General features: G+C 50.1%; 1 protein-coding gene and 1 pseudogene across 1 annotated transcript in view; one reads left to right on the plus strand and one right to left on the minus strand.

Annotated features, from left to right (window-relative positions):
* LOC130295448 (uncharacterized) overlaps positions 1-27498 on the minus strand; it is a 141755-nt gene that overhangs the window by 12908 nt on the left and 101349 nt on the right. The gene's annotated exons all lie outside the window — the stretch shown is intronic.
* Positions 3699-3877, plus strand: LOC130296129 (U2 spliceosomal RNA; annotated as a pseudogene).

Genomic DNA, 27498 nt, shown 5'->3' on the forward strand with positions numbered 1-27498 from the left:
GTAACTAGTATCAGAACTAACCTCTCTTTTTATTCCCATGGCTGATCTCAACATCTTCTGCATTAATGTGAGGAGTATTAGAGCTTGGTTTAGATTTCAGACTGTTCTTACGTTCTTAGATTCCCAGAGGTGTGATGTTTACATGTTGCAGGAATGTGCTTTGTCTGCTTCTAGGTCTTACAACCATCTGGCCAGGCAGTGGCCTCACGGCCCTTCCTACTGGTCTGGTGGGGGCGACAATAGGTCTGCGGGGGTGGCCATCCTGATCAGGGGAGGTAACTTTGCACTTGATTCCGTCCGGGAGCTCGTCTGTGGCAGACTTCTTGTCGCAGACGGTTCCTGGGCGGGTGAGCCCGTGCGGCTCATCAACGTGTATGCCTCCCCTGAGAGGGATGTCCGACTGGAGGTTCTCCAGGCCCTGCGGGCTGAACTCGCCACCACTAGGGCAGTAGTGTTGGGTGGTGACTTCAACTGCCCCATTGAGGTGGACGGGCGCAGTTCTGGCACATCCGCCAACCTGGACGTGACGTCTAAACTGCTGATTGAGATGGTGACGGAGGCATCCTTGCAGGACGTTGTTGGGTCCATCGGGAACGGCTCCGTAAACTATACGTGGAGCCGCCCCGATGGCTCGCTCCGTTCTCGGATAGACTTCATCTTCACTTCGAGAGCAGTCAGAAAGGTGTCGTACTCTATGGTCCCCTGCTTCTTCTCTGACCACAGGGCCATTCGATTCCGGGGGACTCTGGGCCATGGATTCCCACCTGGCCCAGGCTCCTGGAAGTTGAATTGTGCCCTGTTGGAGCAGAGGGAGGTCATGGAGGAACTTAGGGATGCTTACCTTGTATGGCGAAATGACAAATGTCTGTTCAAGTGCATCAGCGATTGGTGGGAATATGTTAAAGTCGAATTCCGTTGTTTCTTTCAGGCAAAAGGCAGACAACAGGCGTGTGCGAAGAAGTGGGACTTGAGGAAACTGCAGCGCGAGCAGGACCTGCTCCAGTGTGGCTGGGACGTCAGGGAGGAGCTGGAGGAGACCAAAAAGAGCTTGAAAGGGCACTTTGAGGAGGAATCCAAGCGAATCGTCTTTCGTTCCAAGGTGGAGAACCTGGAGAAGGGTGAGAAATGTAACTCTTTCTTTTTCAGGAAGCTCCATGCCGGCCACACGCCCCTGACTGAGCTACGAGATGAGACCGGACACATGAGAAGCGGCAAGGAGGAAGTGATGGGGGTCGTCCACGACTTCTACAGCAACCTCTACGCCCCCAAGTCATCCGACCACGAAGCCGCCGAGAGGTTCCTGTCAGGAGTCACTAACGTTGTTGATCCCGCAGGTGCGGCGGCTATGGACGATCCCTTGACGGTGGGGGAGCTGCTCTCTGCCGCTAAATCCTTTAAGCCCGGCAGGACCCCGGGCAGTGACGGTCTCCCGGCCGAGCTCTACGTAGCGCTGGGTGACGTGATCTGTCGGGACCTGTTGGAGGTGTACGAGGAGATGGTGGTGGGGGGCAGAATGCCTCCGTCGTTGAGGGAAGGGATGATCACGATCTTGTATAAGCGGAAGGGGGAGAGATGTGACCTGAAAAACTGGCGTCCCATCTCTCTCCTGAACGTGGACTACAAGATCCTCGCCAAGGTGCTGGCCAACAGGCTGAAACCTGTCATGGGGCAGATCGTCCATCCGGACCAGACCTGCAGCATTCCTGGCCGCAGGATTGCCGACAGCCTTGCCCTTGTGAGAGACACGGTCCATTACATCCAGGACCGTGGGGGCCGCGCCGCCCTGGTCAGCTTAGATCAGGAGAAGGCGTTCGACCGTGTCTCCCACGCATTCATGGACAGGGTTTTGCGCAGGCTGGGTCTGGGGAAGATGTTTTGCTCTTTTGTTAACGTTATGTATTTTGACATTTACAGCACGGTGTTGGTGAACGGCTGGAAGACTGACCCCTTTTCTATTCTTTCAGGGGTTAGACAAGGCTGCCCTCTTTCACCTCTCCTTTTTGTTTGTGTTATAGAGCTCTTCGCTGAGACTATCCGGCAGAATGGAGAGATCAGAGGGATCACCGCACCAGGACCAGATCGCCACGAGGTCAAGTGCTCGCTCTACATGGACGACGTGACCGTCTTCTGCGCTGACCAGCGTTCGGTGACTGCACTCGTCCAGACCTGCGAGGACTTCGGCAGAGCTTCGGGGGCAAAAGTCAACTGCGGGAAGTCGGAGGCCATGCTCTTCGGGGAATGGCACCTGGCTTCTTCCGCCCCCTTCCCCTTTACGGTTAAGCCGGACTTCATTCAAATTCTTGGAGTCTGGTTCGGGAAGGAAGGAGCGGCCCTTAAGTCTTGGCAAGACCGACTAGGAAGGATAAACTCGAAGATCGGACTGTGGAGCTCCAGAAAGCTCACGATGGAAGGCAAGGCACTTGTCCTGCGGAGTGAAGTTTTGCCTGTGCTCCAATATACCGCACAGGCCTGGCCTCCCCATACCACCGTTTGCAAGGCCATCACCTGGACAGTGTTTGGCTTCGTCTGGGGCAAAATGGACAGAGTCAAGAGGACCGTGATGCACAAGGAACCCCGCAAGGGTGGGAAGGGAATACCCGACATCCCCGCTCTGCTGAGGGCCTCCTTTGCATGTGTCACGGTGCAGCGGACTCTTGTTGAAAAGACTGGCTCAGCGGGCAGGTCCATGTCTCGCTTGCTTCTCATGCCCCTCTGGAGACAGCTGGGCTGGGACAAGTGGGACAGCTCCATCCCTTACAACTGGAACACTCCCTGGTTCTATGGGGATGTTGTCCGGTTTGTGAGGGAGCACCAGCTGGAAGGACTGAAACCCGACCTATGGAAGCCGAAGACAATCCACAAGCTCATCCGAGCTAAGGACTTGACCGAGCTGGTTCCAGGACTCCCCGCAGCCACTGCAGAGACAGTTTGGAACAATGTGGCCTCAAAGCGGCATACCAATGGACACAAGGACTTGTCGTGGATGGCCGTCATGGGAGGTCTCTCTCTCAGGTCATTCATGCATGCCCGCAACCTGTGCAAGACCCGGTACTGCCCCCGTTGCCCCTACGTGGAGGAAACATCTTTCCACGTGTTTTGGCAATGCCCCTTTGCACAGGGTCTGTTGGACGCCCTAGAACATGAACTCAGAGACTCAGTGCCCAGGAGCTGCCTATCGTACCATTCGGTGCTTTACGGCCTGTTCCCTGGGACCCACGACGTGGAGGCCATCCAGGAGGCCTGGCGCCTTATGAACTGTTTTAAGGACGCAGTGTGGCTTGCCAGGAACCGCCTCGTGATCAACAGAGAAAACATGTCCGTCCCGGACTGCCCCAGGTTCATCAAGAACCTGCTTAGAGACTATTCCATCTTGGACAGCTCGGCCGTTGATGAGGAAGAAGAGGAGTGAAGACCCCTCTCCTTCTCCCATGTCTCCCTGAAGATACAGCCCAACAGTTTGGCCCTGTGATCCGCCCCCTCCCTACCCCCACATAGTCGCCCACACCCCTACCCCGATCACAGATTGTATTATTTGGTTTTTGTTTGATCTCTTGTGCCTTTCTATTGCAGGATTGAGCTGAATGTTAGAGTAGCATGGTGTGCGATGTATAGCTTAGGGAACCTTTGCTGTGTATTGTACTATCATGCATTGTGTGACTGTAATTTATTGTACGACTTGTAATGACTGAACGGAAAATAAAGCTCTTTCAATCAAAAAAAAACATCTGTTCTTATCAGTTTAATATCTGATACGTCCCCTATCTGGGGACCATATATTAAATGGATTTTTGAGAACGGGGGCCGATTTCGAAGCTTGCTTCCGTCGCCCTATGCATTGACCCGATATGGCAGTATCTTCGGGTACAGTGCACCACCCCCTTACAGGGTTAAAAAGAAAGATTCCTACTTTCATTGCTACCTGCTTGCTGGCTAGCCAGCTAGCCAGCCCTGTGGGCCTTGCTGCTGCTGCAGCCAAAAAACAAAAGGTGGTGCTGCTGCTGCTTGTGTCTGGCCGCTGTTGGAGCGTCCAGGCACAGGACTTCTGCTGCTGCTGACTAAATGGCCTCCTTAATTGGATCATCTGAGCAGCCAGCACACCTGTGCAGGTAGGGCATGACATGATAGGCAGCTGCCTTATAGCGGGTGGGTGCTGAATGTTCCTAATTGACATAACATGGGGGGTCTCCTGGCTGTTCACACAGGTGTGTCATTGCTGTACATTGACCATGCATTGCTTCTGTGGTATTGCAAAGGCAAAGACAAATGCTTCCAGCCATCCATTGCACTAATGGATTGGTCATCAGCTAGCTGTCTATGTCCCGCATCAATATAGACCAAAGTACAGAGGGTTAGGCTATGCTATTGTGCACCTACCTAATGCATCAGAAGGTGCGAGGCCCTTGCTAAATTCTGTGCACAGACTTTGAGATCTATGCTTTAGACTGTATCTAAACCTGCTCCAACATGGACTGACATTCTGGCCTACTTTCAGCCGATGCGACTTGTCTGTCGCTGAACAGTCGCTTTTTATGTATTCAGCACCTATGTATAATGTTGTAAAAATGCTCTAGAAGCTAAAGTCGCAAAAATGTCACACATATTTGGCCTGCAACTTTCTGTGCGACAAATTCAGACAGGAAAAATCAGTATAAATCCTTAGAAAATTATCCCCCAGTGTATCCATCTGCTGGTGGTATTGAATAAGCATTGCTGCACTGATAGGGTATGCATTAGACGAAAAAAATAGAAGAAAAAGAAGAATAATACGCCGAGAAAAGAGGCGAAAAGGAGAAAAACGTGAAAAAACATGAAAAAAAAGTAAGAGGAAGAGAAGGGAAAAAAAGGTGGAAATGGGTTTAAAAGTGATTTCGGCGGAGAAATATATATATATATATATATATATATATATATATATATATATATATATATATATACGCACACACACACACATATATATAAACGTATTCTCCGTTGAGATATTGCAGCCGCTGCTGTGTTCAGGCCCAGGAGCCTTAGCACTGTGCTGTGATGTCACTCAATACCACTGACATCACTAGGTGTAAACAACATCTCACCTTTGCTGTGTATGTGACTATGGAGCTGGTTGGTGATGTCGTCTATTATGGCCTTCATAGAAGCAACAGGAGATTGTTGCATCCATCTATACAGGCCTACCTCCTCCCCTACAGCCTGCCTGTCAATCTCCAAAAATACCCTTTTTAATAATTATACGCTCCTCCTTTGCATTGAAAAAAAGCAAACAAAAAAAGTTGCCAGATGTGGCCATCCTTTCATCCATTTGCCCTTCTGCATCTATTTTCCCAAACCATGTACTCATACTGTTATTATGCCGCCAAGTAATTAGACTACCAGGCCCAAAAATTATGGATTATAAAAGGATAGCAGCATTAGTGAAAAATACACATTTTGAACCCAAAAACCCATTTGAATTTTTAAGTTCAAAATACAGGCCTACCTCCTCCCCTTCAGCCTGCCTGTCCATCTCCAAAAATACCCTTTTTAATAATTATACGCTCCTCCTTTGCATTGAAAAAAAGCAAACAGTAAAGTTCCCAGATGCGGCCATCCTTTCATCCATTTGTCCTTCTGCATCTATTTTCCCAAACCATGCACTCATTATGTCGCCAAGTTGTTAGACTACCTGGCCCAAAAATTATGGATTATAAAAGGGTAGCAGCATGAGGGAAAATTACCGTATTTATCGGGGTGTACCACGCACCGGCCTATAACACGCACCCTCATTTTACCAAGGATATTTGGGTAAAAAAAGTTTTTTACCCAAATATCCTTCATAAAATGAGGGTGCGTGTGTGTGCATGTGTATACCCCGATACACTGCTTCTCACCCCACAGAGCCCCCAGGAAAGGCAGGGGGAGAGAGGCCGTCGCTGCCTGCTTCTCTCCCCCTGCCTTTCCTGGGGTCTAGAGCCCTGCTACCGCCGCTTCTCTCCCCCTACTATCGGCGCCGCTGCCCCTTCTCTCCCCCTGGCTATCGGTGCCGCTGTCCCGTTGCCTGCGCCGCTGCCCCGTTGCCTCCCCCATCCCTAGTTGTATAATTACATGTTAACGGGGTCGGGTCCGCGCTGCTTCAGGCCTCTGGTGTGCGTCCCCCGCATCATTGCTATGCGTTGCGAGACGCAATGACGAGTGACGTCTCTCGTCATTGCGCCGCACCATGCAAAGCATAGCAACGACGCAGGGAATGCACACCGGAGGCCTGAAGCAGCGCTGACCCGACCCCAGCAACAGGTAATTACACAACCGGGGATGGGGGAGGCAACGGGGCAATGGGTGCCGCTGCCCCTTCTTTCCCCTGTCTGTCGACGCCGCTGTCCCATTGCCGGCGCCGTTTCTCTCCCCCTGGCTATCGGCGCTGGCAATGGGGCAGCGGCACTGATAGCCAGGGGGAGAGAAGGGGCAGCAGCGCCGATAGCAGGGGTAACCATCATACACTCATACTGTTTTCACTCTGCCAAGTTATCGGACAACCTGGCCCCAAAATTATGGATTATAAAAGGATGGCAGCATTAGGGAAAAATACACATTTTGCACCCAAAAACCCATTTGAGTTTTCAAGTTCAAAATACAGGCCTACCTCCACCCCTTCAGCCTGCCTGTCCATCTCCAAAAATACCCTTTTTTAATAATTATGCACTCTTCATTTGCTTTGGAAAATCAAACAGTTAAGTTGCCATATGCTGCTATCCTTTCATCGATTTGTGCTTCTACACCTATGTTCCCAAACCATCATACACTCATACTGTTTTCACTTTGCCAAGTTATCGGACAACCTGGCCTCAAAATTATGGATTATAAAAGGATAGCAGCATAAGGGAAAAATACACATTTTGAACCCAAAAACCCATTTGAGTTTTTAAGTTCAAAATACAGGCCTACCTCATCCCCTACAGCCTGCCTGTCCATCTCCAAAAATACCCTTTTTAATAATTATACGCTCCTCCTTTGCATTGAAAAAAAGCAAACAGTAAAGTTGCCAGATGCGGCCATCCTTTCATCCATTTGTCCTTCTGCATCTATTTTCCCAAACCATGCACTCATACTAATATTATGTCGCCAAGTAATTAGACTACCTGGCCCAAAAATTATGGATTATAAAAGGATAGCAGCATTAGTGAAAAATACACATTTTGAACCCAAAAATCCATTTGAGTTTTTAAGTTCAAAATACAGGCCTACCTCCTCCCCTACAGCCTGCCTGTCCATCTCCAAAAATACCCTTTTTAATAATTATACGCTCCTCCTTTGCATTGAAAAAAAGCAAGCAGTAAAGTTGCCAGATGCGGCTATCCTTTCATCCATTTGTCCTTCTGCATCTATTTTCCCAAACCTTGCACTCATACTAATATTATGTCGCCAAGTCATTAGACTACCTGGCCCAAAAATTATGGATTATAAAAGGGTAGCAGCATAAGGGAACATAACCGTATTTATCGGGGTGTACCACGCACCGGCCTATAACACGCACCCTCATTTTACCAAGGATATTTGGGTAAAAAAAGTTTTTTACCCAAATATCCTTCATAAAATGAGGGAGCGTGTGTGTGCATGTGTATACCCCGATACACTGCTTCTCACCCCACAGAGCCCCCAGGAAAGGCAGGGGGAGAGAGGCCGTCGCTGCCTGCTTCTCTCCTCCTGCCTTTCCTGGGGTCTAGAGCCCTGCTACCGCCGCTTTTCTCCCCCTGCTATCGGCGCCGCTGCCCCTTCTCCCCCCTGGCTATCGGTGCCGCTGTCCCATTGCCAGCGCCGATAGCCAGGGGGAGAGAAGCGGCGCCGGCAATGGGGCAACGGCACCGATAGACAGGGGGGGATAAGGGGCAGGGGCACCCATTGCCGGCGCCGCTGCCCCGTTGCCTACCCCATCCATAGTTGTATAATTACCCGTTGCCGGGGTCGGGTCCGCACTGCTTCAGGCCTCCGGTGTGCGTCCCCTGCATCATTGCTATGCGTTGCGAGAAGCAATGACGAGTGACGTCACTCGTCATTGCGCCTCGCCATGCAGCGCATAGCAACGACGCAGGGGATGCACACCGGAGGCCTGAAGCAGCTCTGACCCAACCCCAGCAACAGGTAATTATACAATCGGAGATGGGGGAGGCAGCGGCGCCGGCAATGGGTGCCGCTGCCCCTTCTTTCTTTCTACCTTCTCCCCTACAGCCTGCCTGTCCATCTCCAAAAATACCCTTTTTAATAATTATACGCTCCTCCTTTGCAATGAAAAAAAGCAAACAGTAAAGTTGCCAGATGCAGCCATCCTTTCATCCATTTGTCCTTCTGCATCTATTTTCCCAAACCATGCACTCATACTGTTATTATGTCGCCAAGTAATTAGACTACCTGGCCCAAAAATTATGGATTATAAAAGGATAGCAGCATTAGTGAAAAATACACATTTTGAACCCAAAAACCCATTTGAGTTTTTAAGTTCAAAATACAGGCCTACCTCCTCCCCTACAGCCTGCCTGTCCATCTCCAAAAATACCCTTTTTAATAATTATACGCTCCTCCTTTGCATTGAAAAAAAGCAAACAGTAAAGTTGCCAGATGCGGCCATCCTTTCATCCATTTGTCCTTCTGCATCTATTTTCCCAAACCATGCACTCATACTGTTATTATGTCGCCAAATAATTAGACTACCTGGCCCAAAAATTATGGATTATAAAAGGGTAGCAGCATAAGGGAAAATTACCGTATTTATCGGGGTGTACCACGCACCGGCTTATAACATGCACCCTCATTTTACCAAGGATATTTGGGTAAAAAAAAAGTTTTTTACCCAAATATCCTTCATAAAATGAGGGTGCGTGTGTGTGCATGTGTGTACCCCGATACACTGCTTCTCACCCCACAGAGTCCCCAGGAAAAGCAGGGGGAGAGAGGCCGTCGCTGCCTGCTTCTCTCCCCCGTCTTTACTGGGGTCTAGAGCCCTGCTACCGCCGCTTCTCTCCCCCTGCTATCGGCGCCACTGTCCCTTCTCTCCCCCTGGCTATCGGTGCCGCTGTCCCATTGTCAGCGCCGATAGCCAGGGGGAGAGAAGCGGCGCAGGCAATGGGGCAACGGCACCGATAGCCAGGGAGGGATAAGGGGCAGCGCCGCTGCCCCGTTGCCTCCCCCATCCCTAGTTGTATAATTACCTGTTGCCGGGGTGGGGTCCGCGCTGCTTCAGGCCTCCGGTGTGCGTCCCCTGCATCATTGCTATGCGTTGCGAGACGCAATGACGAGTGACGTCTCTCGTCATTGCGCCGCGCCATGCAAAGCATAGCAACAACGCAGGGAATGCACACCAGAGGCCTGAAGCAGCGCTGACCCGACCCCAGCAACAGGTTATTATACACCCGGGGATGAGGAAGGCAACGGGGCAGCGGCGCCGGCAATGGGTACCGCTGCCCCTTCTTTCTCCCTGTCTGTCGACGCCGCTGCCCCATTGCCGGCACCGTTTCTCTCCCCCTGGCTATTGGCGTCGGCAATGGGGCAGCGGCACTGATAGCCAGGGGGAGAGAAGGGGCAGCAGCGCCGATAGCAGGGGTAACCATCATACACTCATACTGTTTTCACTTTGCCAAGTTATTGGACTACCAGGCCCACAAAATTATGGATTATAAAAGGATAGCAGCATAAGGGAAAAATACACATTTTGAACTCAAAAACCCATTTGAGTTTTTAAGTTCAAAATACAGGCCTACCTCCTCCCCATCAGCCTCCCTGTCCATCTCCAAAAATACCTTTTTTAATAATTATACACTCTTCGTTTGCTTTGGAAAACAAACAGTTAAGTTGCCATATGCTGCTATCCTTTCATCGATTTGTGCTTCTACTCCTATGTTCCCAAACCATCATACACTCATACTGTTTTCACTTTGCCAAGTTATCGGACAACCTGGCCCCAAAATTATGGATTATAAAAGGATAGCAGCATGAGGGAAAAATACACATTTTGAACCCAAAAACCCATTCAAAATACAGGCCTACGTCCTCCCCTTCAGACTGCCTGTCCATCTCCAAATATACCCTTTTTAATAATTTTACGCTACTCCTTTGCATTGAAAAAAAGCAAACAGTAAAGTTGCTATATGCAGCCATCCTTTCATCCATTTGTCCTTCTGCACCTATTTTCCGAAACCATGCACTCATACTGTTATCATGTCGCCAAGTTATTAGACTACCTGGCCCAAAAATTATGGATTATAAAAGGGTAGCATCATGAGGGAAAATTACCGTATTTATCGGGGTGTACCACGCACCGGCCTATAACACGCACCCTCATTTTACCAAGGATATTTGGGTAAAAAAAGTTTTTTAACCAAATATCCTTCATAAAATGAGGGTGCGTGTGGGTGCATGTGTATACCCCGATACACTGCTTCCCACCCCACAGAGCCCCCAGGAAAGGCAGGGGGAGAGAGGCCGTCGCTGCCTGCTTCTCTCCCCTGCCTTTCCTGGGGTCTAGAGCCCTGCTACCGCCGCTTCTCTCCCCCTGCTATCGGCGCCGCTGCCCCTTCTCTCCCCCTGGCTATCGGTGCCGCTGTCCCATTGCCAGCGCCGATAGCCAGGGGGAGAGAAGCGGTGCCGGCAATGGGGCAACGGCACCGATAGCCAGGGGAGGATAAGGGGCAGCGGCAACCATTGCCGGCGCCGCTGCCCCGTTGCCTCCCCCATCCCTAGTTGTAAAATTACCTGTTGCCGGGGTCGGGTCCGCGCTGCTTCAGGCCTCCGGTGTGCGTCCCCTGCATCATTGCTATGCGTTGCGAGACGCAATGACGAGTGACGTCTCTCGTCATTGCGCCGCGCCATGCAAAGCATAGCAACGACGCAGGGAATACACACCGGAGGCCTGAAGCAGCGCTGACCCGATACGCAGCAACAGGTAATTATACAACCGGGGATGGGGGAGGCAACGGGGCAAAGGGTGCCGCTGCCCCTTCTTTCCCCCTGTCTGTCGACGCCGCTGCCCCATTGCCGGCGCCGTTTCTCTCCCCCTGGCTATCGGCGCCGGCAATGGGGCAGCGGCACTGATAGCCAGGGGGAGAGAAGGGGCAGCAGCGCCGATAGCAGGGGTAACCATCATACACTCATACTGTTTTCACTTTGCCAAGTTATCGGACAACCTGGCCCCAAAATTATGGATTATAAAAGGATAGCAGCATAAGGGAAAAATACACATTTTGAACCCAAAAACCCATTTGAGTTTTTAAGTTCAAAATACAGGCCTACCTCCTCCCCTACAGCCTGCCTGTCCATCTCCAAAAATACCCTTTTCAATAATTATTTGCTCCTCCTTTGCATTGAAAAAAAGCAAACAGTAAAGTTCCCAGATGCGGCCATCCTTTCATATATTTGCCCTTCTGCATCTATTTTCCCAAACCATCCACTCATACTGTTATTATGTCGCCAAGTAATTAGACTACCTGGCCCAAAAATGATGGATTATAAAAGGGTAGCAGCATAAGGGAACATTACCGTATTTCTCGGGGTGTACCACGCACCGGCCTATAACACGCACCCTCATTTTACCAAGGATATTTGGTAAAAAAAGTTTTTTACCCAAATATCCTTCATAAAATGAGGGTGCGTGTGTGTGCATGTGTATACCCCGATACACTGCTTCTCACCCCACAGAGCCCCCAGGAAAGGCAGGAGGAGAGAGGCCGTCACTGCCTGCTTCTCTCCCCGGCCTTTCCTGGGGTCTAGAGCCCTACTACCGCCGCTTCTCTCCCCCTGCTATCGGCGCTGCTGCCCCTTCTCTCCCCCTGGCTATCGGTGCCGCTGTCCCATTGCCAGCGCCGATAGCCAGGGGGAGAGAAGCGGTGCCGGCAATGGGGCAACGGCACCGATAGCCAGGGGGGGATAAGGGGCAGTGGCACCCATTGCCGGCGCCGCTGCCACGTTGCCTCCCTCATCCCTAGTTGTATAATGACATGTTGCCGGGGTCGGGTCCACGCTGCTTCAGGCCTCCGGTGTGCGTCCCCTGCATCATTGCTATGCGTTGCGAGACGCAATGACGAGTGACGTCTCTCGTCATTGCGCCGCGCCATGCAAAGCATAGCAACAACGCAGGGAATGCACACCGGAGGCCTGAAGCAGCGCTGACCCGACCCCAGCAACAGGTAATTATACAACCGGGGATGGGGGAGGCAACGGGGCAGCGGCGTCGGCAATGAGTGCCGCTGCCCCTTCTTTCCTCCTGTCTGTCGACGTCGCTGCCCCATTGCCGGCGCCGTTTCTCTCCCCCTGGCTATCGGCGCCGGCAATGGGGCAGCGGCACTGATAGCCAGGGGGAGAGAAGGGGCAGCAGCGCCGATAGCAGGGGTAACCATCATACACTCATACTGTTTTCACTTTGCCAAGTTATCGGACAACCTGGCCCCAAAATTATGGATTATAAAAGGATAGCAGCATAAGGGAAAAATACACATTTTGAACCCAAAACCCATTTGAGTTTTTAAGTTCAAAATACAGGACTACCTCCTCCCCTACAGCCTGCCTGTCCATCTCAAAAAAATACCCTTTTTAATAATTATACGCTCCTCCTTTGCATTGAAAAAAAGCAAACAGTAAAGTTGCCAGATGCGGCCATCCTTTCATCCATTTGTCCTTCTGCATCTATTTTCCCAAACCATGCACTCATACTGTTATTATGTCGCCAAGTAATTAGACTACCTGGCCCAAAAATTATGGATTATAAAAGGATAGCAGCATTCGTGAAAAATACACATTTTCAACCCAAAAACCCATTTGAGTTTTTAAGTTCAAAATACAGGCCTACCTCCTCCCCTACAGCCTGCCTGTCCATCTCCAAAAATACCCTTTTTAATAATTATACGCTCCTCCTTTGCATTGAAAAAAAGCAAACAGTAAAGTTGCCAGATGCGGCCATCCTTTCATCCATTTGTCGTTCTGCATCTATTTTCCCCAAATCATGCACTCATACTGTTATTATGTCGCCAAGTAATTAGACTACCAGGCCCAAAAATTATGGATTATTAAAGGATAGCAGCATTAGTGAAAAATACACATTTTGAACCCAAAAACCCATTTGAGTTTTTAAGTTCAAAATATAGGCCTACCTCCTCCCCATCAGCCTGCCTGTCCATCTCCAAAAATACCCTTTTTTAATAATTATGCACTCTTCATTTGCTTTGGAAAAACAAACAGTTAAGTTGCCATATGCTGCTATCCTTTCATCGATTTGTGCTTCTACACCTATGTTCCCAAACCATCATACACTCATACTGTTTTCACTTTGCCAAGTTATCGGACAACCTGGCCCCAAAATTATGGATTATAAAAGGATAGCAGCATAAGGGAAAAATACACATTTTGAACCCAAAAACCCATTTGAGTTTTAAAGTTCAAAATACAGGCCTACCTCCTCCCCTACAGCCTGCCTGTCCATCTCCAAAAATACCCTTTTTAATAATGATACGCTCCTCCTTTGCATTGAAAAAAAGCAAACAATAAAGTTGCCAGATGCGGCCATCCTTTCATCCATTTATCCTTCTGCATCTATTTTCCCAAACCATGCACTCATACTGTTATTGTTACGCCGAGCGCTCCGGGTCCCCGCTCCTCCCCGGAGCGCTCGCTTCACTCTCCCCGCGGCAGCGCTCCGGTCACGTCCTCTGACCCGGGGCGCTGCGATTCCGCTGCCAGCCGGGATGCGATTCGCGATGCGGGTAGCGCCCGCTCGCGATGCGCACCCCGGCTCCCCTACCTGACTCGCTCTCCGTCTGTTCTGTCCCGGCGCGCGCGGCCCCGCTCCCTAGGGCGCGCGCGCGCCGGGTCTCTGCGATTTAAAGGGCCACTGCGCCGCTGATTGGCGCAGTGGTTCCAATTAGTGTTTACACCTGTGCACTTCCCTATATCACCTCACTTCCCCTTCACTCCCTCGCCGGATCTTGTTGCCTTAGTGCCAGTGAAAGCGTTCCTTGTGTGTTCCTTGCCTGTGTTTCCAGACCTTCTGCCGTTGCCCCTGACTACGATCCTTGCTGCCTGCCCCGACCTTCTGCTACGTCCGACCTTGCTTTTGCCTACTCCCTTGTACCGCGCCTATCTTCAGCAGCCAGAGAGGTGAGCCGTTGCTAGTGGATACGACCTGGTCACTACCGCCGCAGCAAGACCATCCCGCTTTGCGGCGGGCTCTGGTGAAAACCAGTAGTGGCTTAGAACCGGTCCACTAGCACGGTCCACGCCAATCCCTCTCTGGCACAGAGGATCCACTACCTGCCAGCCGGCATCGTGACAGTAGATCCGGCCATGGATCCCGCTGAAGTTCCTCTGCCAGTTGTCGCTGACCTCACCACGGTGGTCGCCCAGCAGTCACAACAGATAGCGCAACAAGGCCAACAGCTGTCTCAACTGACCGTTATGCTACAACAGTTACTACCACAGCTTCAGCAGTCATCTCCTCCGCCAGCTCCTGCACCTCCTCCGCAGCGAGTGGCCGCTCCTGGGTTACGCTTATCCTTGCCGGATAAATTTGATGGGGACTCTAAGTTTTGCCGTGGCTTTCTTTCCCAATGTTCCCTGCATCTGGAGATGATGTCGGACCTGTTTCCCACTGAAAGGTCTAAGGTGGCTTTCGTAGTCAGCCTTCTGTCCGGAAAAGCCCTGTCATGGGCCACACCGCTCTGGGACCGCAATGACCCCGTCACTGCCTCTGTACACTCCTTCTTCTCGGAAATCCGAAGTGTCTTTGAGGAACCTGCCCGAGCCTCTTCTGCTGAGACTGCCCTGTTGAACCTGGTCCAGGGTAATTCTTCCGTTGGCGAGTATGCCGTACAATTCCGTACTCTTGCTTCAGAATTGTCCTGGAATAATGAGGCCCTCTGCGCGACCTTCAAAAAAGGCCTATCCAGCAACATTAAAGATGTTCTGGCCGCACGAGAAATTCCTGCTAATCTACATGAACTTATTCACCTAGCCACTCGCATTGACATGCGTTTTTCCGAAAGGCGTCAGGAACTCCGCCAAGATATGGACTCTGTTCGCACGAGGCGTTTCTTCTCCTCGGCTCCTCTCTCCTCTGGTCCCCTGCAATCTGTTCCTGTGCCTCCCGCCGTGGAGGCTATGCAGGTCGACCGGTCTCGCCTGACACCTCAAGAGAGGACACGACGCCGTATGGAGAACCTCTGCCTGTACTGTGCTAGTACCGAACACTTCCTGAGAGATTGTCCTATCCGTCCTCCCCGCCTGGAAAGACGTACGCTGACTCCGCACAAGGGTGAGACAGTCCTTGATGTCTACTCAGCTTCTCCACGTCTTACTGTGCCTGTGCGGATGTCTGCCTCTGCCTTCTCCTTCTCTACAGTGGCCTTCTTGGACTCTGGATCTGCAGGAAATTTTATTTTGGCCTCTCTCGTCAACAGGTTCAACATCCCGGTGACCAGTCTCGCCAGACCCCTCTACATCAATTGTGTAAATAATGAAAGATTGGACTGTACCATACGTTTCCGCACGGAGCCCCTTCTTATGAGCATTGGATCTCATCATGAGAGGATTGAACTTTTGGTCCTCCCCAATTGCACCTCGGAAATTCTCCTTGGACTTCCCTGGCTTCAACTTCATTCCCCTACCCTGGATTGGTCCACTGGGGAGATCAAGAGTTGGGGGTCCTCTTGTTCCAAGAACTGTCTAAAACCGGTTCCCAGTAACCCTTGCCGTAACTCTGTGGTTCCTCCAGTAACCGGTCTCCCTAAGGCCTATATGGACTTCGCGGATGTTTTCTGCAAAAAACAAGCTGAGACTCTACCTCCTCACAGGCCTTATGATTGCCCTATCGACCTCCTCCCGGGCACTACTCCACCCCGGGGCAGAATTTATCCTCTCTCTGCCCCAGAGACTCTTGCCATGTCCGAATACGTCCAGGAGAATCTAAAAAAGGGCTTTATCCGTAAATCCTCCTCTCCTGCCGGAGCCGGATTTTTCTTTGTGTCCAAAAAGGATGGCTCCCTACGTCCTTGCATTGACTACCGCGGTCTTAATAAAATCACGGTTAAGAACCGCTACCCCTTACCCCTCATCTCTGAACTCTTTGATCGCCTCCAAGGTGCCCACATCTTCACTAAATTGGACTTAAGAGGCGCCTATAACCTCATCCGCATCAGAGAGGGGGACGAGTGGAAAACGGCATTTAACACCAGAGATGGACACTTTGAGTATCTGGTCATGCCCTTTGGACTGTGCAACGCCCCTGCCGTCTTCCAAGACTTTGTCAATGAAATTTTTCGTGATCTGTTATACTCCTGTGTTGTTGTATATCTGGACGATATCCTAATTTTTTCTGCCAATCTAGAAGAACACCGCCAGCATGTCCGTATGGTTCTTCAGAGACTTCGTGACAACCAACTCTATGCCAAAATTGAGAAATGTCTGTTTGAATGCCAATCTCTTCCTTTTCTAGGATATTTGGTCTCTGGCCAGGGACTACAGATGGATCCAGACAAACTCTCTGCCGTCTTAGATTGGCCACGCCCCTCCGGACTCCGTGCTATCCAACGCTTTTTGGGGTTCGCCAATTATTACAGGCAATTTATTCCACATTTTTCTACCATTGTGGCTCCTATCGTGGCTTTAACCAAAAAAAATGCTGATCCCAAGTCCTGGCCTCCTCAAGCAGAAGACGCCTTTAAACGACTCAAGTCTGCCTTTTCTTCGGCTCCCGTCCTCTCCAGACCTGACCCTTCCAAACCCTTCCTATTGGAGGTTGATGCCTCCTCAGTGGGAGCTGGAGCTGTTCTTCTACAAAAAAATTCTTCCGGGCATGCTGTCACTTGTGGTTTTTTCTCTAGGACCTTCTCTCCAGCGGAGAGGAACTACTCCATCGGGGATCGAGAGCTTCTAGCCATTAAATTAGCACTTGAGGAATGGAGGCATCTGCTGGAGGGATCAAGTTCTCCTGTTATTATCTACACCGACCACAAGAACCTCTCCTACCTCCAGTCTGCCCAACGGCTGAATCCTCGCCAGGCCCGGTGGTCTCTGTTCTTTGCCCGATTTAATTTTGAGATTCACTTTCGTCCTGCCGATAAGAACATTAGGGCCGATGCTCTCTCTCGTTCCTCGGATGCCTCAGAAGTTGAACTCTCTCCGCAACACATCATTCCACCTGACTGCCTGATCTCCACTTCTCCTGCCTCCATCAGGCAGACTCCTCCAGGAAAGACCTTTGTTTCTCCTCGCCAACGCCTCGGAATCCTCAAATGGGGTCACTCCTCCCATCTCGCAGGTCATGCGGGTATCAAGAAATCTGTGCAACTCATCTCCCGCTTCTATTGGTGGCCGACTCTGGAGACGGATGTTGTGGACTTTGTGCGAGCCTGCACTATCTGTGCCCGGGATAAGACTCCTCGCCAGAAGCCCGCTGGTTTTCTTCATCCTCTGCCTGTCCCCGAACAGCCTTGGTCTCTGATTGGTATGGATTTTATTACTGATTTACCCCCTTCCCGTGGCAACACTGTTATTTGGGTGGTCGTTGATCGATTCTCCAAAATGGCACATTTCATCCCTCTTCCGGGTCTTCCTTCTGCGCCTCAGTTGGCTAAACAATTTTTTGTACACATTTTTCGTCTTCACGGATTGCCTACGCAGATTGTCTCGGATAGAGGCGTCCAATTCGTGTCTAAATTCTGGAGGGCTCTCTGTAAACAACTCAAGATTAAATTAAATTTTTCTTCTGCATATCATCCCCAGTCCAATGGACAAGTAGAAAGGATTAACCAGATCTTGGGTGATTATTTGCGACATTTTGTTTCCTCCCGCCAGGATGACTGGGCAGATCTCCTCCCATGGGCCGAATTCTCGTATAACTTCAGGGTCTCTGAGTCTTCCTCCAAATCCCCATTTTTCGTGGTGTACGGCCGTCACCCTCTTCCCCCCCTCCCTACTCCCTTGCCCTCTGGTCTGCCCGCTGTGGATGAAATTTCTCGTGACCTTTCCATCATATGGAGAGAGACCCAAAATTCTCTCTTACAGGCTTCATCACGCATGAAGAAGTTCGCAGATAAGAAAAGAAGAGCTCCCCCCGTTTTTTCCCCTGGAGACAAGGTATGGCTCTCCGCTAAATATGTCCGCTTCCGTGTCCCTAGCTACAAGTTGGGAGCACGCTATCTTGGTCCTTTCAAAATTTTGTGTCAAATTAATCCTGTCTCTTATAAACTTCTTCTTCCTCCCTCTCTTCGTATCCCTAATGCCTTTCACGTCTCTCTTCTCAAACCACTCATCCTCAACCGTTTTTCTCCCAAGTCTGTTCCTCCCACTCCTGTTTCCGGCTCCTCGGACATCTTCTCGGTCAAAGAAATTTTAGCTGCCAAAAAGGTCAGAGGGAAAAATTTTTTTTTAGTGGACTGGGAGGGTTGTGGTCCTGAAGAGAGATCCTGGGAACCTGAGGACAACATCCTAGACAAAAGTCTGCTCCTCAGGTTCTCAGGCTCTAAGAAGAGGGGGAGACCCAAGGGGGGGGGTACTGTTACGCCGAGCGCTCCGGGTCCCCGCTCCTCCCCGGAGCGCTCGCTTCACTCTCCCCGCGGCAGCGCTCCGGTCACGTCCTCTGACCCGGGGCGCTGCGTTTCCGCTGCCAGCCGGGATGCGATTCGCGATGCGGGTAGCGCCCGCTCGCGATGCGCACCCCGGCTCCCCTACCTGACTCGCTCTCCGTCTGTTCTGTCCCGGCGCGCGCGGCCCCGCTCCCTAGGGCGCGCGCGCGCCGGGTCTCTGCGATTTAAAGGGCCACTGCGCCGCTGATTGGCGCAGTGGTTCCAATTAGTGTTTACACCTGTGCACTTCCCTATATCACCTCACTTCCCCTTCACTCCCTCGCCGGATCTTGTTGCCTTAGTGCCAGTGAAAGCGTTCCTTGTGTGTTCCTTGCCTGTGTTTCCAGACCTTCTGCCGTTGCCCCTGACTACGATCCTTGCTGCCTGCCCCGACCTTCTGCTACGTCCGACCTTGCTTTTGCCTACTCCCTTGTACCGCGCCTATCTTCAGCAGCCAGAGAGGTGAGCCGTTGCTAGTGGATACGACCTGGTCACTACCGCCGCAGCAAGACCATCCCGCTTTGCGGCGGGCTCTGGTGAAAACCAGTAGTGGCTTAGAACCGGTCCACTAGCACGGTCCACGCCAATCCCTCTCTGGCACAGAGGATCCACTACCTGCCAGCCGGCATCGTGACAGTTATTATGTCGCCAAGTAATTAGACTACCTGGCCCCAAAATTATGGATTCTAAAAGGATAGCAGCATAAGGGAAAAATACACATTTTGAACCCAAAAACCCATTTGAGTTTTTAAGTTCAAAATACAGGCCTACCTCCTCCCCTACAGCCTGCCTGTCCATCTCCAAAAATACCCTTTTTAATAATTATACGCTCCTCCTTTGCATTGAAAAAAAGCAAACAGTTAAGTTTCCAGATGCGGCCATCCTTTCATCCATTTGTCCTTCTGCATCTATTTTCCCAAATCATGCACTCATACTGTTATTATGTCGCCAAGTAATTAGACTACCAGGCCCAAAAATTATGGATTATAAAAGGATAGCAGCATTAGTGAAAAATACACATTTTGAACCCAAAAACCCATTTGAGTTTTAAGTTCAAAATACAGGCCTACCTCCTCCCCATCAGCCTGCCTGTCCATCTCCAGAAATACCCTTTTTTTAATAATTATGCACTCTTCATTTGCTTTGGAAAAACAAACAGTTAAGTTGCCATATGCTGCTATCCTTTCATCGATTTGTGCTTCTACACCTATGTTCCCAAACCATCATACACTCATACTGTTTTCACTTTGCCAAGTTATCGGACAAGCTGGCCCCAAAATTATGGATTATAAAAGGATAGCAGCATAAGGGAAAAATACACATTTTGAACCCAAAAACCCATTTGAGTTTTTAAGTTCAAAATACAGGCCCACCTCCTCCCCTACAGCCTGCCTGTCCATCTCCAAAAATACCCTTTTCAATAATTATTTGCTCCTCCTTTGCATTGAAAAAAAGCAAACAGTCAAGTTCCCAGATGCGGCCATCCTTTCATCCATTTGCCCTTCTGCATCTATTTTCCCAAACCATGCACTCATACTGTTATTATGTCGCCAAGTAATTAGACTACCTGGCCCAAAAATGATGGATTATAAAAGGGTAGCAGCATAAGGGAACATTACCGTATTTATCGGGGTGTACCACGCACCGGCCTATAACACGCACCCTCATTTTACCAAGGATATTTGGGTAAAAAAAGTTTTTTACCCAAATATCCTTCATAAAATGAGGGTGCGTGTGTGTGCATGTGTATACCCCGATACACTGCTTCTCACCCCACAGAGCCCCCAGGAAAGGCAGGAGGAGAGAGGCCGTCACTGCCTGCTTCTCTCCCCCTGCCTTTCCTGGGGTCTAGAGCCCTGCTACCGCCGCATCTCTCCCCCTGCTATGGGCGCCGCTGCCCCTTCTCTCCCCCTGGCTATCGGTGCCGCTGTCCCATTGCCAGCGCCTATAGCCTGGGGGAGAGAAGTGGTGTCGGCAATGGGGCAACGGCACCGATAGCCAGGGGGGGATAAGGGGCAGTGGCACCCATTGCCGGCGCCGCTGCCACGTTGCCTCCCTCATCCCTAGTTGTATAATTACATGTTGCCGGGGTCGGGTCCGCGCTGCTTCAGGCCTCCGGTGTGCGTCCCCTGCATCATTGCTATGCGTTGCGAGACGCAATGACGAGTGACGTCTCTCGTCATTGCGCCGCGCCATGCAAAGCATAGCAACGACGCAGGGAATGCACACTGGAGGCCTGAAGCAGCGCTGACCTGACCCCAGCAACAGGTAATTATACAACCGGGGATGGGGGAGGCAACGGGGCAGCGGCGCCGGCAATGAGTGCCGCTGCCCCTTCTTTCCTCCTGTCTGTCGACGTCGTTGCCCCATTGCCGGCGCCGTTTCTCTCCCCCTGGCTATCGGCGCCGGCAATGGGGCAGCGGCACTGATAGCCAGGGGGAGAGAAGGGGCAGCAGCGCCGATAGCAGGGGTAACCATCATATACTCATACTGTTTTCACTTTGCCAAGTTATCGGACAACCTGGCCCCAAAATTATGGATTATAAAAGGATAGCAGCATAAGGGAAAAATACACATTTTGAACCCAAAAACCCATTTGAGTTTTTAAGTTTAAAATACAGGCCTACCTCCTCCCCTACAGCCTGCCTGTCCATCTCCAAAAATACCCTTTTCAATAATTATTTGCTCCTCCTTTGCATTGAAAAAAAGCAAACAGTAAAGTTCCCAGATGCGGCCATCCTTTCATATATTTGCCCTTCTGCATCTATTTTCCCAAACCATGCACTCATACTGTTATTATGTCGCCAAGTAATCAGACTACCTGGCCCAAAAATGATGGATTATAAAAGGGTAGCAGCATAAGGGAACATTACCGTATTTCTCGGGGTGTACCACGCACCGGCCTATAACACGCACCCTCATTTTACCAAGGATATTTGGTAAAAAAAGTTTTTTACAAAAATATCCTTCATAAAATGAGGGTGCGTGTGTGTGCATGTGTATACCCCGATACACTGCTTCTCACCCCACAGAGCCCCCAGGAAAGGCAGGAGGAGAGAGGCCGTCACTGCCTGCTTCTCTCCCAGGCCTTTCCTGGGGTCTAGAGCCCTACTACCGCCGCTTCTCTCCCCCTGCTATCGGCGCCGCTGCCCCTTCTCTCCCCCTGGCTATCGGTGCCGCTGTCCCATTGCCAGCGCCGATAGCCAGGGGGAGAGAAGCGGTGCCGGCAATGGGGCAACGGCACCGATAGCCAGGGGGGGATAAGGGGCAGTGGCACCCATTGCCGGTGCCGCTGCCACGTTGCCTCCCTCATCCCTAGTTGTATAATGACATGTTGCCGGGGTCGGGTCCACGCTGCTTCAGGCCTCCGGTGTGCGTCCCCTGCATCATTGCTATGCGTTGCGAGACGCAATGACGAGTGACGTCTCTCGTCATTGCGCCGCGCCATGCAAAGCATAGCAACAACGCAGGGAATGCACACCGGAGGCCTGAAGCAGCGCTGACCCGACCCCAGCAACAGGTAATTATACAACCGGGGATGGGGGAGGCAACGGGGCAGCGGCGTCGGCAATGAGTGCCGCTGCCCCTTCTTTCCTCCTGTCTGTCGACGTCGCTGCCCCATTGCCGGCGCCGTTTCTCTCCCCCTGGCTATCGGCGCCGGCAATGGGGCAGCGGCACTGATAGCCAGGGGGAGAGAAGGGGCAGCAGCGCCGATAGCAGGGGTAACCATCATACACTCATACTGTTTTCACTTTGCCAAGTTATCGGACAACCTGGCCCCAAAATTATGGATTATAAAAGGATAGCAGCATAAGGGAAAAATACACATTTTGAACCCAAAACCCATTTGAGTTTTTAAGTTCAAAATACAGGACTACCTCCTCTCCTACAGCCTGCCTGTCCATCTCAAAAAGATACCCTTTTTAATAATTATACGCTCCTCCTTTGCATTGAAAAAAAGCAAACAGTAAAGTTGCCAGATGCGGCCATCCTTTCATCCATTTGTCCTTCTGCATCTATTTTCCCAAACCATGCACTCATACTGTTATTATGTCGCCAAGTAATTAGACTACCTGGCCCAAAAATTATGGATTATAAAAGGATAGCAGCATTCGTGAAAAATACACATTTTCAACCCAAAAACCCATTTGAGTTTTTAAGTTCAAAATACAGGCCTACCTCCTCCCCTACAGCCTGCCTGTCCATCTCCAAAAATACCCTTTTTAATAATTATACGCTCCTCCTTTGCATTGAAAAAAAGCAAACAGTAAAGTTGCCAGATGCGGCCATCCTTTCATCCATTTGTCGTTCTGCATCTATTTTCCCCAAATCATGCACTCATACTGTTATTATGTCGCCAAGTAATTAGACTACCAGGCCCAAAAATTATGGATTATAAAAGGATAGCAGCATTAGTGAAAAATACACATTTTGAACCCAAAAACCCATTTGAGTTTTTAAGTTCAAAATATAGGCCTACCTCCTCCCCATCAGCCTGCCTGTCCATCTCCAAAAATACCCTTTTTTAATAATTATGCACTCTTCATTTGCTTTGGAAAAACAAACAGTTAAGTTGCCATATGCTGCTATCCTTTCATCGATTTGTGCTTCTACACCTATGTTCCCAAACCATCATACACTCATACTGTTTTCACTTTGCCAAGTTATCGGACAACCTGGCCCCAAAATTATGGATTATAAAAGGATAGCAGCATAAGGGAAAAATACACATTTTGAACCCAAAAACCCATTTGAGTTTTAAAGTTCAAAATACAGGCCTACCTCCTCCCCTACAGCCTGCCTGTCCATCTCCAAAAATACCCTTTTTAATAATGATACGCTCCTCCTTTGCATTGAAAAAAAGCAAACAATAAAGTTGCCAGATGCGGCCATCCTTTCATCCATTTATCCTTCTGCATCTATTTTCCCAAACCATGCACTCATACTGTTATTATGTCGCCAAGTAATTAGACTACCTGGCCCCAAAATTATGGATTCTAAAAGGATAGCAGCATAAGGGAAAAATACACATTTTGAACCCAAAAACCCATTTGAGTTTTTAAGTTCAAAATACAGGCCTACCTCCTCCCCTACAGCCTGCCTGTCCATCTCCAAAAATACCCTTTTTAATAATTATACGCTCCTCCTTTGCATTGAAAAAAAGCAAACAGTTAAGTTTCCAGATGCGGCCATCCTTTCATCCATTTGTCCTTCTGCATCTATTTTCCCAAATCATGCACTCATACTGTTATTATGTCGCCAAGTAATTAGACTACCAGGCCCAAAAATTATGGATTATAAAAGGATAGCAGCATTAGTGAAAAATACACATTTTGAACCCAAAAACCCATTTGAGTTTTAAGTTCAAAATACAGGCCTACCTCCTCCCCATCAGCCTGCCTGTCCATCTCCAGAAATACCCTTTTTTTTAATAATTATGCACTCTTCATTTGCTTTGGAAAAACAAACAGTTAAGTTGCCATATGCTGCTATCCTTTCATCGATTTGTGCTTCTACACCTATGTTCCCAAACCATCATACACTCATACTGTTTTCACTTTGCCAAGTTATCGGACAAGCTGGCCCCAAAATTATGGATTATAAAAGGATAGCAGCGTAAGGGAAAAATACACATTTTGAACCCAAAAACCCATTTGAGTTTTTAAGTTCAAAATACAGGCCCACCTCCTCCCCTACAGCCTGCCTGTCCATCTCCAAAAATACCCTTTTCAATAATTATTTGCTCCTCCTTTGCATTGAAAAAAAGCAAACAGTAAAGTTCCCAGATGCGGCCATCCTTTCATCCATTTGCCCTTCTGCATCTATTTTCCCAAACCATGCACTCATACTGTTATTATGTCGCCAAGTAATTAGACTACCTGGCCCAAAAATGATGGATTATAAAAGGGTAGCAGCATAAGGGAACATTACCGTATTTATCGGGGTGTACCACGCACCGGCCTATAACACGCACCCTCATTTTACCAAGGATATTTGGGTAAAAAAAGTTTTTTACCCAAATATCCTTCATAAAATGAGGGTGCGTGTGTGTGCATGTGTATACCCCGATACACTGCTTCTCACCCCACAGAGCCCCCAGGAAAGGCAGGAGGAGAGAGGCCGTCACTGCCTGCTTCTCTCCCCCTGCCTTTCCTGGGGTCTAGAGCCCTGCTACCGCCGCATCTCTCCCCCTGCTATGGGCGCCGCTGCCCCTTCTCTCCCCCTGGCTATCGGTGCCGCTGTCCCATTGCCAGCGCCGATAGCCAGGGGAAGAGAAGCGGTGCCGGCAATGGGGCAACGGCACCGATAGCCAGGGGGGGATAAGGGGCAGTGGCACCCATTGCCGGCGCCGCTGCCACGTTGCCTCCCTCATCCCTAGTTGTATAATTACATGTTGCCGGGGTCGGGTCCGCGCTGCTTCAGGCCTCCGGTGTGCGTCCCCTGCATCATTGCTATGCGTTGCGAGACGCAATGACGAGTGACGTCTCTCGTCATTGCGCCGCGCCATGCAAAGCATAGCAACGACGCAGGGAATGCACACTGGAGGCCTGAAGCAGCGCTGACCTGACCCCAGCAACAGGTAATTATACAACCGGGGATGGGGGAGGCAACGGGGCAGCGGCGCCGGCAATGAGTGCCGCTGCCCCTTCTTTCCTCCTGTCTGTCGACGTCGCTGCCCCATTGCCGGCGCCGTTTCTCTCCCCCTGGCTATCGGCACCGGCAATGGGGCAGCGGCACTGATAGCCAGGGGGAGAGAAGGGGCAGCAGCGCCGATAGCAGGGGTAACCATCATATACTCATACTGTTTTCACTTTGCCAAGTTATCGGACAACCTGGCCCCAAAATTATGGATTATAAAAGGATAGCAGCATAAGGGAAAAATACACATTTTGAACCCAAAAACCCATTTGAGTTTTTAAGTTCAAAATACAGGCCTACCTCCTCCCCTACAGCCTGCCTGTCCATCTCCAAAAATACCCTTTTCAATAATTATTTGCTCCTCCTTTGCATTGAAAAAAAGCAAACAGTAAAGTTCCCAGATGCGGCCATCCTTTCATATATTTGCCCTTCTGCATCTATTTTCCCAAACCATGCACTCATACTGTTATTATGTCGCCAAGTAATCAGACTACCTGGCCCAAAAATGATGGATTATAAAAGGGTAGCAGCATAAGGGAACATTACCGTATTTCTCGGGGTGTACCACGCACCGGCCTATAACACGCACCCTCATTTTACCAAGGATATTTGGTAAAAAAAGTTTTTTACAAAAATATCCTTCATAAAATGAGGGTGCGTGTGTGTGCATGTGTATACCCCGATACACTGCTTCCCACCCCACAGAGCCCCCAGGAAAGGCAGGAGGAGAGAGGCCGTCACTGCCTGCTTCTCTCCCAGGCCTTTCCTGGGGTCTAGAGCCCTACTACCGCCGCTTCTCTCCCCCTGCTATCGGCGCCGCTGCCCCTTCTCTCCCCCTGGCTATCGGTGCCGCTGTCCCATTGCCAGCGCCGATAGCCAGGGGGAGAGAAGCGGTGCCGGCAATGGGGCAACGGCACCGATAGCCAGGGGGGGATAAGGGGCAGTGGCACCCATTGCCGGCGCCACTGCCACGTTGCCTCCCTCATCCCTAGTTGTATAATGACATGTTGCCGGGGTCGGGTCCGCGCTGCTTCAGGCCTCCGGTGTGCGTCCCCTGCATCATTGCTATGCGTTGCGAGACGCAATGACGAGTGACGTCTCTCGTCATTGCGCCGCGCCATGCAAAGCATAGCAACAACGCAGGGAATGCACACCGGAGGCCTGAAGCAGCGCTGACCCGACCCCAGCAACAGGTAATTATACAACCGGGGATGGGGGAGGCAACGGGGCAGCGGCGTCGGCAATGAGTGCCGCTGCCCCTTCTTTCCTCCTGTCTGTCGACGTCGCTGCCCCATTGCCGGCGCCGTTTCTCTCCGCCTGGCTATCGGCGCCGGCAATGGGGCAGCGGCACTGATAGCCAGGGGGAGAGAAGGGGCAGCAGCGCCGATAGCAGGGGTAACCATCATACACTCATACTGTTTTCACTTTGCCAAGTTATCGGACAACCTGGCCCCAAAATTATGGATTATAAAAGGATAGCAGCATAAGGGAAAAATACACATTTTGAACCCAAAACCCATTTGAGTTTTTAAGTTCAAAATACAGGACTACCTCCTCCCCTACAGCCTGCCTGTCCATTTCAAAAAAATACCCTTTTTAATAATTATACGCTCCTCCTTTGCATTGAAAAAAAGCAAACAGTAAAGTTGCCAGATGCGGCCATCCTTTCATCCATTTGTCCTTCTGCATCTATTTTCCCAAACCATGCACTCATACTGTTATTATGTCGCCAAGTAATTAGACTACCTGGCCCAAAAATTATGGATTATAAAAGGATAGCAGCATTCGTGAAAAATACACATTTTCAACCCAAAAACCCATTTGAGTTTTTAAGTTCAAAATACAGGCCTACCTCCTCCCCTACAGCCTGCCTGTCCATCTCCAAAAATACCCTTTTTAATAATTATACGCTCCTCCTTTGCATTGAAAAAAAGCAAACAGTAAAGTTCCCAGATGCGGCCATCCTTTCATCCATTTGTCCTTCTGCATCTATTTTCCCAAACCATGCACTCATACTGTTATTATGTCGCCAAGTAATTAGACTACCTGGCCCAAAAATTATGGATTATAAAAGGGTAGCATCATGAGGGAAAATTACCGTATTTATCGGGGTGTACCACGCACCGGCCTATAACACGCACCCTCATTTTACCAAGGATATTTGGGTAAAAAAAGTTTTTTAACCAAATATCCTTCATAAAATGAGGGTGCGTGTGGGTGCATGTGTATACCCCGATACACTGCTTCCCACCCCACAGAGCCCCCAGGAAAGGCAGGGGGAGAGAGG

The sequence above is a fragment of the Hyla sarda genome, chromosome 11, assembly GCF_029499605.1.
Source record: "Hyla sarda isolate aHylSar1 chromosome 11, aHylSar1.hap1, whole genome shotgun sequence".
NCBI classification, from domain to species: Eukaryota; Metazoa; Chordata; class Amphibia; order Anura; family Hylidae; genus Hyla; species Hyla sarda.